Below are 10,904 nucleotides of genomic sequence, written 5' to 3' on the forward strand. Positions count from 1 at the left end.
TAAACTAAAAAGAATTCTTTTATTTCTAATTATTTCTGTGATTCTAAAAATATTTTATGATAAATAGCCCATTCCAACTGGATTTGTCTGCTTTGACTGAGGTAGTCTTTTGCTATTTTCTTCTTTATGTAGTCTAAGAATTGTTAAAATTGCTAGTGATTTTAAACTTGTATTTTATCTAAAGTAAAATTTGTGTCTAGAACACAAACCTTCATGAAATTTTACCTAATCCACACTGTAAGCTTCACTTCTTTTCTCTCCAGAGTTACTTTAGATACTGAATTCCTTTAATGTCAGGATGTGTTCCACAAAGAAATATTTGGGAGAACATCTCTCACCAAATAATTCTGGTATATTTTTTAAAATCACATGATTTTGAAAGGTAAAGAAATTTTTATGGGCACTCAAAAAATAAACTTTATGTTTAATGTTCTCTCAATGAAAGTCAGAATACCACTAGAAATTACAGTTGCTAGGATATTACATTTATTCTGACTGAACCTCTTGCCCCAGGAGCATTAAATCTTTACGTCTTCATTATCCTATCAGAAACATTCCAAGCGTTAGATGGTGTCACCATACAAAAAAAAATGTATGGGAACTTTGAGATTGTCTTTTCTGGGAGAGATATAGGAAACCTATCAAGACATAGGGAATGTGTCACCAGGATAGATTTGACCTTACCCCTTCCCAGAAATTACTGAATCTAGATCACGTTATGTCAACATAACTAAAAGATATCAAGGAAAGAGGAACTAGTCACCATTTGAACCATCCAACTCAAAAGAATTTAGAAATGAGTCTATCCACTTAAGTTGTCCATGTGGCTACTTAGGTATTGCCAAAAGTGCGTCGTCCAGAAAGAATTAAAGAAGTTCTTTATCAGAATTATAACCATTTTTAATTCTCCTGGCTGATCAGCTTTAGAGTTAGATACTCAGTTGAGTTTGGCAGGCAAGGAAGTTATTTCTAAAATTGGAAATCAAAAATCAGAGGGTGGAGGGGAGAGATTCAGGCTAAAAGTTAGAGTCTATAAAAGAAATAACAGTTTAAGCATATTTGAAATGACTGGATATCTCTGTGGTTGAGAAAGGGAGCAGCTCACTGTGATAGAATTATGATCCATGTCACAGAGGAGCAAAGAGTATTTGGGTCAAATATTTTCCCACGAATGGTAATCAACTTATGGAGTAGATGTCCATAAAGGGTTCTCTAAATGAGGAACATTACTGACCTCAACAGACATTCTTTCAGTGACTCAAACAGTGGCATTAAATGCTATTCCCACTATGCACAAAAACAAAATTCCCCGGGCTTATTCTTTCTTTTAAACACATGACAGCCTGTCTCTGAATTGTCTCTGTAACATCATTGATGAGTCTCTTAAGACTCCAAACCAACCTTTCCAACAAAATGAATGAAGAAGCACGCATAGGGAAGACATGGAGAAAAAAGAGTGCGGTGATTTTAAAATTTTCCATGCCTGAAAAACAAATAGAAAATTAAACTGAACTTTCGTAACTTTTGCTTTCCCCATATAATGAAATTTTTTCAAAACTACAAGGTAGTCACAGGAAGAAAAGTATGTGAGAAAATTAAAAGTCTGATGAAATTGTGGACTTGAGAACTTTGATTTAGTGCCTCCTCACTTTCATGGAAATTACGACATCCATCAATTGTTAACAACTGAGATGCAGCCACAAAGTCAATAGTCTTTTCTTATTTTTTAGCTTTCTACTCGGCTATGCGGTATTTGCTGTTGTTGGGCTCCCCCTTTTTCCTTCAACATCTTTCTTTCAATGGCTTCCATGACACTAGTCTCTCCTATGTCTCATAAATCTCTGCCTCTCTCACTGATATATCGTGCTCTATCAATTTCTTAAAACAAAGTCCTAAATATTCTCACGCTTCTTGCTCTGTTTTCTCCTCTGTTGGTGAACTCATTTAATCTTGATTTTTTTTTTGGTATGATAATTTTTTTCTTCTTTTTTATTAATTTTAAATCATAGCTGTGTACATTAATGCAATCATGGAGCACCATAAATTGGTTTTATAAACAGTTTGACACATTTTCATCACACTGGTTAACATAGCCTTCCTGGTATTTTCTTAATTATTGTGTTAAGACATTTACATTCTACATTTACTAAGTTTCACATGTACCCTTGTAAGATGCACCACAGGTGTAATCCCACCAATCCCCCTCCCGCTGCCCATCCTCCCCCTCCCTCCTCTCCCTCTCCCCATTCCCCAAATTCTTAGGTTATAACTGTATTATAGCTTTCATATGAAAGCCAAAAATTAGTTTCATAGTAGGGCTGAGTACATTGGATACTTTTCCTTCCATTCTTGAGATACTTTACTAAGAAGAATATGTTCCAACTCAAATGCTCATCATCTTTAATCATCAGAGTAATCTTGATTTTTTTTAACTGCCTTCTCTGTGTAGCCGAGTCCAAAACCTATGTCTCCTGCCTCGAATTCTCTTCTGAGTTCTAGATCCAAGTTTCTTGCCTTTTGAGCATCTCAAACTCAGTGTTACACCGACAGACAACAATAATTCTATTATCCTTTCTACAAATCCATTTATCCTCATTCCTCTTATTAGCACATTACCCAAACAGAGCTTTTAGAATTCAGGTCTTGTGTACAAGAAAATTAGTCATTTGGGAAATGCAAATTAAAACCACAATGAGATACCATTTCATACAGACAAGAATGGCTGTAAAGAATGGCAAAACCTGTTAAGAATTTAGAGAATAGAACTTGCATATACTGCAAGCAAGAAGGCAAAATAGTACAGCAACTTTGGAAAACAGCTTATTTTCTCAAAAAGCTAAATATAAAAACTACATACACCCCAGAAATTCAACTTCCAGATATCCACCCAAGAGAATGAAAGCGTATGTCCACACAATTGTTCATAGCAGTATTATTCATACTAGCGAAAGACTGGAATAACCCAAGTATCCAATTGTTAAATAAACAATGTGGTATAGCCATATGAGAATATTATTCAGTCATAAAAAGGAACATGATAACAATACAAGTTACAACATACATTCACCTTGGAAATATGCTAAATAAAAGAAGACAAAAAGCCACATATTAGAGGATTCCATGAGTGTTCTTCTTAATGGGCATTAAGTCCATATAGCATAAATTCAGACTCTTCACATAACTACTTTAGATGGAATTCTAGAAAATAAACATATAAGCAATTTTTTATCCGTATTACCTGGCCCTTAACAAGAACCCAACTTCTGCTGCCTAATGCCTCTGTATTGAAGTCAATATGTGTCTTCCAAGGGAGGGAAAATAAAAGTCTACAGCTGGAAAGTGTTCGAGACAGGCCTTGGAACTGGAGAAACAAAATGCGGAGTACTGAAACTTTAACCTAAACATCATTCTTAGATTTTCCATGAAATCTCAAGGTATCTCTATTCACCATTACAAATGCATTACCCAAAGCTGCCAGAATGAAGCGTTGGCCAGTTTATGAGGAGAGTAATACCAAAACCTGCAACTATTTTGATTCTCAAATGAAATATTAAGACCCTTTAATTTGTGATCCTAATGTGGAATAGTGGTTGAAAATTCTCAACTCATTATCTTCCTCATGGATAATTGGCACCTTAAGATGAGAGCCACATCCCCATCGATTACTTCTGATGCAAATGCAGGCAGATGTTGGTGATCGTGTCTGAACTTTCTTTACTGCCCCCCGTAATAACCTCCAGCACTCACCATGTCCCTAGTAATGTGGAAAGTGCTTGCCTTTATTTTCCGCAGTGATTAATAATGTGGTACCTTTAATTATTCCCATTGGACTGATGAAGAAATGGAGGTTTAAAGAGATGAAATTGGTTGGAGTCAGCACAATACTTGTGAGTCTGATTTGAGACGACGTTTCCGGTGATGCTAACAGGGTATGGTGCGGCCTCTCTGCAGGAAGCCTCCTCATCTTTCCCCTTTTCCACATGCCCACTCCCCAAGTCCTGTTTCACCTGCTGGGTGTCTTTTAAGATTGTTTTCTCAGGCTCGCGCCTGTGGCTCAAGCAGCTAAGGAGCCAGCCACATACACCTGAGCTGGCGGGTTCGAATCCAGTCCGGGCCCGCCAAACAACGACGGCTGCAACCAAAAAATAGCCAAGCATTGTGGCGGGCACCTGTAGTCCCAGCTACTTGGGAGGTGGAGGCAGGAGAATCACTTAAGCCCAGGAGTTGGAGGTTGCTGTGAGCTGTGATGTCACAGCTCTTTACTGAGGGTGACAGCTTGAGGCTCTGTCTCAAAAAATAAAAAAGATTGTTTTCTCCTTTTCATTTCCGTAGTTCAGGCTTCATTGCCTCTCACCTGGACTTTTAAAATTGTCTCCTGCTAAACGATTTCTGTGTCTTACATGGCCTGGTCCTGTTACCTTCTGTACACTTCCTCCACCAGAAAATGTCCCTGAATTCGCGTCTGATCACGACGTCGTCTTGCTCACCAGCCTTTACATTCTCCATCAGGTCCCCTCCAAAATCTGCCCCCACTGTTTCTTCCTAAGCTTCTCTCTCCGTATTCCTTCCCCACTAGAGGATGGCGCCTTGTCTATTCTATGCACCATCACACGCACATTACCTAAAGCAAAGCCCAGCACAGAATAGGTCCTCAAATACATGCTGTGTGAAAGAATGAAGAAATCTTACACTTCAGCCAGGTGTTATTACCATTGCTCCCATAATAAAGAAATGCTGGGGGGGGGGGGTGTTAGATTTGATTCTTTTGCTCAAAATAGTCTCCAACCTGGGGAGTCCTCCCTGTCATCTCCACTTGTGCAATTTAATTCCTATTAAAATTGAGCCATTCTTTAAATGAGAGCTCATAAATCAACCTTCCCACCTGGAAATATCCTCCCCTCCTCTGTACTTTGTTTATGGTAACTTGGGCCTCATACTTATTACATTTGCTTTGAATTACAGTTAATCCTCTATTTGTTTATGATACCAGCCTTTTATTTCCCATGCTGTTCAGCATAAACTAAGCTTAAGTAAATGCTTGTTGATTTATTTTGATTTTAATTTTTAATGATTGTGGGTACATAATAGCTGTACATCTTTATGGGTATGTGTGATGTTTTGATACAGGCATACAGTATAAATTAATCCATCAGAATAATCAGGATATTCATCACCTCAGGCATTTAACGTTACACTTCCTTGTGTTGGACATGTTTCAATTACACCCTTTAAGTTTTTTTTTAAGTATACCCTAACATATTGTTGAGTATAGCCACTTTGTGGCTATCAGATATCATTCTCTCTAACAAACTGTATTTTTGCACCCGTGAGACATTCCCACTTTATCCCCCTTTCTCCATTACCCTCCCAGCCTCTGATTACCATCATTCTACTCTGTCTCCATGAGATCAATTGTTTATAATACTTAGCTCCCACACAGGAGTGAGAACATGTGATAATTATCTTTCTGTGCTTGGTTTATTTCACTTAGCATAATGTTCTCCAGTTCCATCCATGCTGTTGCAAGTAGCAGGATTTCATCCTTTTTGTGGTTATATAATATTCCATTGTGTAAATTCACCACAACTTTATCCATTCAACCATGAATGGGCACTTAGGTTGATTCCAAACCTTAACCATTAACTATTGTGAATAGTGCTGCAATCGACATCGACATGGGAACGCTCGTATCTTTTCGATATACTGATTTCCCCTCCTTTGAATATGTGGATATATTCCCTCCCAGTGCTGGGTAATATGGTAGCTCCATTTTCAGTTTTTTGAGGAACCTCCATACTATTCTCCGTGGCAGTTGCACTAATTTACATGCTCACCAACAGTATACAATAGGTCTCCCTTCTCCACATTCTCACCAAGATTCATTATTGCCTTTTTGATAAAACCCATTTTAACTGGGGTGAGATGATATTTCATTGCAGTTTTGATTTACATTTCTCTGATCACTAATGATAAGCATTTTTTCATGTACCCGTTGGCCATTTGTATGTGCTATTTTGAGAAAGGTCTATTCAGACCCTTTGCCCATTTCCTATCAAGTTGTTGGGGTTCCTTACATATTCTAGTTATTGATCTCTTATTAGACAGGTAGTTTGCAAATATTTTCTCCCAGTCTGTGGTTGTCTCTTCATTTTATTGATTATTTCCTTTGCTGTGCAGAAGCTTTGATGTGATCTTGTTTGGCCAATTTTGTATTGGTTGCCTGTGCTGTGGAAATAGTATTCAAGAGGTCCTTGCCCAGACCAATGTCCTCAAGCATTTCCCCAAGGTGTTCTTCTAGAAGTTTTGTAGTTTTATGTCTTAGATTTAAGTCTTTAATTCATTTGGATTTGATTTTTGTATATGGCAAGATCTAAAGGTCTAGTTTCGTTCTTCTGCATATGGATATCCAGTTTTCCAGGACCATTTATTGAACACACGGTCCCTTCCCCCACTGTATGTTCTTGGCACCTTTGAAGATAACTTCACTGTAGATGCATGGATTTATTTCTAGGTTCTCTCTCTGTTCTACTGGTCTATATATCTGTTTTTATGCCAGTCCCATGCTGTTTTGGTTACTACAGATAGGTAGTGTAATTTAAGTCAGGTACTATGACTCCTCCAGTTTTGTCCTTTTTTGCTCAGGATGGCTTTGGCTATTCTGGGTCTTCTGTGTTTCCATATAAATTTTAGGATTATTTTTTCTATTTCAGTGAAAAATGTCATTGTTATTTTAAGCAGGATTGGGCTGAACCTGTAGATTGCTTTGATAGTATAAACATTTTAACAATACAGGCTGTTCTTCATGAAGTCCTCATACATAGGGAAAATGGGAGATTGTATCTAAATGTACCTTAATTTACTAAATGTTCATTACAAAATTTTACAAAGAGGTGGCCAATATGTAGAAAATATCTTGTAAATATTTTATAATGAATATTTTGTAAATAAAGGCATATTTTGGTATAATTTCCCATTTTACCTATGTGTGGTGGGTGACTTGGTGGGTGATATTTGGGAAACCATGAATTGATTCACCCAATGTTCACTGATTGTTAAAATTGAATGGATAACAAGCCACTTCTGAAATTCTTCCTCCGAACTGGTAAATATTGATACACAGGTAAAGAACAACAATGGTGAGAACATTAATCACATTGAACACTAACTGCTTTGCGTGGGTTTCACCCCGCCAGCAGCCTCTGGCGTAGGTACTATCATTATCAGACAGGGAAATAAAGCACAAAGAGGTTAATTTGTCCAATATTCCACAACTGCTATGAGAAAAAGCCAGGGTTTTAAGGGGGGGAGGTAGCTTTAGAGCTCATACTCTTAAACTTGGATATTAATACCTCAAAAATTGGGAAAAAGAAATTTTAGAAAGAGCCAAATATAAACAAATTTGTCTGTATCACAGGCCATTTAGTATGAAAACACTTAGAAACTGGGTATACTGGATTTATATTCAGCATGTCCAAAACCTTTAGCAACATTAGGAGAATGTTTTAAGTCAAATAACAAATGTTTTAAGTCAAATAAATAAATCATTAAAATCACTGGGAGAATAAATTTGAGGCATAGTTGGTGGAAAAAAAACTAGTTGTGTTACTAATGCAAAAAACATTTCCTTCCAGTTAGCAAGATGCTTAGAAGTCATAGCTGTGTGATAATACAGATTTAAAAAATACTACTACTAAAGGCATGGTTTATTCTTCGAATTATCCACTAGATGGCAGAATATTGTTACTGTCCAAAGCACTATTACTGGATTAGTCCAGGCTCTTTTCTAATTTCCAAAAAGTCATGCAAATTGGTTTCACCTCTACCCCAGGGCTGGCCTTTTCACAAGTGGCATTTTAAAACAAACACTTTTTAAGCTGGGAAAGAAAAATCAGGGGTTTTCACAGTTATAAATATCGGGTATGAGGATGCTAATTACACGTGTGTGTTGCTCTGCTTTATGGGAGCAGGAGCAGATGACAGCCATGCTGGAGAAGGACTGAGAGAGCACACACAGAATGGCCGATCTGGATGCCAGATGTTAGAGTGCAGCCAAAAAGCCTGCAGCTGGTTTTTGTAACTTTTAAGTCACAGCTTTCATCCTTCATAGCACATTAGACTCACCTAGGAGCCCTACCCCAGGTCCCATTCTCTGACGATACAATGTGGACACTGGTATTTTTCAAAGCTTCCTCAACAATGGGAGAATTAGACCAACAAAACAAATTCTGGTGTTTTTTCCACCACTGGCATTCTAAGATTGGTGTCTCACAGCACATCTATTACTGTAATCTTCGTGAGTGCAAGGGCTCATTCTGTTCTAGATCCTCCGTGAATGCTAACGTAATGAATCCACAACATTATGAAAGACTTGGGGAAAAAATGAGACACGGAAAGGCTTTAAAACTTGCCCAAGACTACCACATAAGAGGGAAATGCGAAATTTTACCTAGCAAAGCCGGAGTATGTAACACTATGCCAAATTCCCTCATAAATAGTTGATTAATGAACTTTAATATATCCACTGCTCATATCGAGATCTAAAATTGATCTGCACTAACCATAAGATCCTACCTTGTTATTTAAGGTATAGCTACTGACCTGCTTAGAAAACTGGCTTCACATGTCTAGAAACAGAGATGTGTCAAAGACCAACTCTAAAACAATAATAAAAATAATCCGTTCATTTGGGAGTGCTATTGTTTTTCTAGCTGAAATTGTATTTGAACTCAGTAAATCCTGGTATTTTGCAAAAAAGAGTAGCAATAGTAGTGCACTTACTAGAATTTTTAAGAAAGCCTTGTAAGATGTTTTCATATAGATTTGACTCCAAGATTCATAGATTCTAAGAAAACTGAATTCTGTCCATAATCTTACCTCTTTTTCAAAAGCCTCTTTTTTTCCCTGCCATTTGAACATATAGATCTTTGATCCAGCAGGAAGGCCTTCTGTAGAAACATGGATGGGTGTAGTATGGATTCTTCTCCACTCAGCTTATTAAGCTCAATCCACTGCAAGGAGTAGGGTGCAGGCCACATATGCCGAGGATGGCGGGTTCAAACCCAGCCCCGACCAAAAAAAACGATCAATCTATCACTGAACTGATTCATGGTCAAGTCTCTTTGCCTTCTCTTTTTCTGTAATTTGGCAGAAATCAATTTCAGTTTTCACAGCTTTGAGCTCGCTTTTCTCTCCAAATACATCATCAAAACAAGCGTAGCTATTCTACTTGACCTGAGCCAGGACTTCCACATATACTCCACATCTCTACCCTCCCGCTTCTGTCCGACCCCCTCTCTGTCTAGATAACAGCCTAACACATCTAGCAAAGCCAGTGAGAGAGTATTGCTTCCTATCTTCTTTTTCCAAACAAGATACTCTACCACCAGTTTTCCCTGCAAAAAGTACAATCGTGTCCCCTCCACCCAATCAAACCCTTCCTTCTTTCTTTTCTCACATGTTCAATTTTTTTACAAAATGGTTCTTATCCTTTCTTTTATTTTGGGGGGGATGGTCTTTAATATAAATTTTGACTTAATGATCCATCATGGAAATTTCCATAATGATATTGCCTCCCTTTTATGAATTCCATTTTTTTCTTATTTATTTTTTAATTGACATACACAATCATATATATATGGTATACAACATGATGTTTTGGACTAGGTATACATTACGGCATGGCTAAATCAAGCTAATTAACATATGCATTACTACTTCACGTATTTATTTGTGGTGACAACACTCAAAATCTACTCTCTCAGCAATTTCCAAGAATACAATACGTAGTTATTGACTATAATCCCTGTGTCGTACGATAGATCTCCTGAACTTATTCCCCTGTGTAATTGAAAGGAGGCAAAGGATCTCGTCTCCCTAATCCCTCATTCTTTCCATGAAGTGTATACTTTCTTCAAGATGACCCAAGCACATATGAGCTCTCAAGTATTTCACATATAGAGTATTATAATAAACTCAAATTATTGCCCAATTATCCTCTTTCCCCATTAACTCCTCTGGAGTCAAGTCTTCTGAGTCCGCTCACCTCACGTTCATCTCATTACTCCTCCCTCAGCAAGCAGAGCAGCAAAGAAGATAGTCTGGCATCAGACAGACCTAAATCAATGTTGTCTCTCTCCCTTTTATATAAACATAAACATGAGTTTAATGGTTTACTAAGACGCAGAAAAAAGCACGAGGAGTTGACTACTGGCCAGAGGTTGGGTCTGTCACATCCCAGTTATTAACATTTAAGTTCCTGGTTTGTTTGTATCCAAAACTATAACCTATGATTTCCCCTCCAAAATCCTCTAGAAGTTACAAGAGGAATGCTCTTGGACTCAACATGTAAGAAAAATACAGAAAGATAAAATACACATTTGGGAAGTTATGCAAGACTACATTTTGAAAGGATAAATAGTCGTATATGAGACCAGGCATGTACATTTTTAACAAAAGATTCAGATACACATTTTATTTATTTTTTTTTTCTCAGATACACATTTTAAAGGGAGGGACAACAACCACAGTAATTACTGATTCAAGCAAGAATTAACAAGGCTAGTTGGGCTGAGCTGGTGGTGTGTGTGCACAGCTCTGCCCAGTTCTGAGTGGAGTGAGATAGTGGAAGCTTGAGGTCAGCCATGGCGGTATTATTTAAAGCAGGAAATTGGCAGATCCCATATTCAGCACGAATTTCAAGCTAGAAAATGAACAACTGCAGGGCTGTAGTTTTGTTTTTATGAATTTTCGGGTTTTTTTGAGACAGAGTCTCACTCAGTCACCGTGGGGGTGACTGCCGCAGCATCATAGCTCACAGCAACCTCAAACTCTTGGTCTCAAAGTGATTCTCCTGCCTCAACCCAACCTCCTCAATAGCTGGGACTACAGGCTCCGCCACAACACTG

Source organism: Nycticebus coucang, chromosome 5 (assembly GCF_027406575.1).
Source record: "Nycticebus coucang isolate mNycCou1 chromosome 5, mNycCou1.pri, whole genome shotgun sequence".
NCBI lineage: Eukaryota > Metazoa > Chordata > Mammalia > Primates > Lorisidae > Nycticebus > Nycticebus coucang.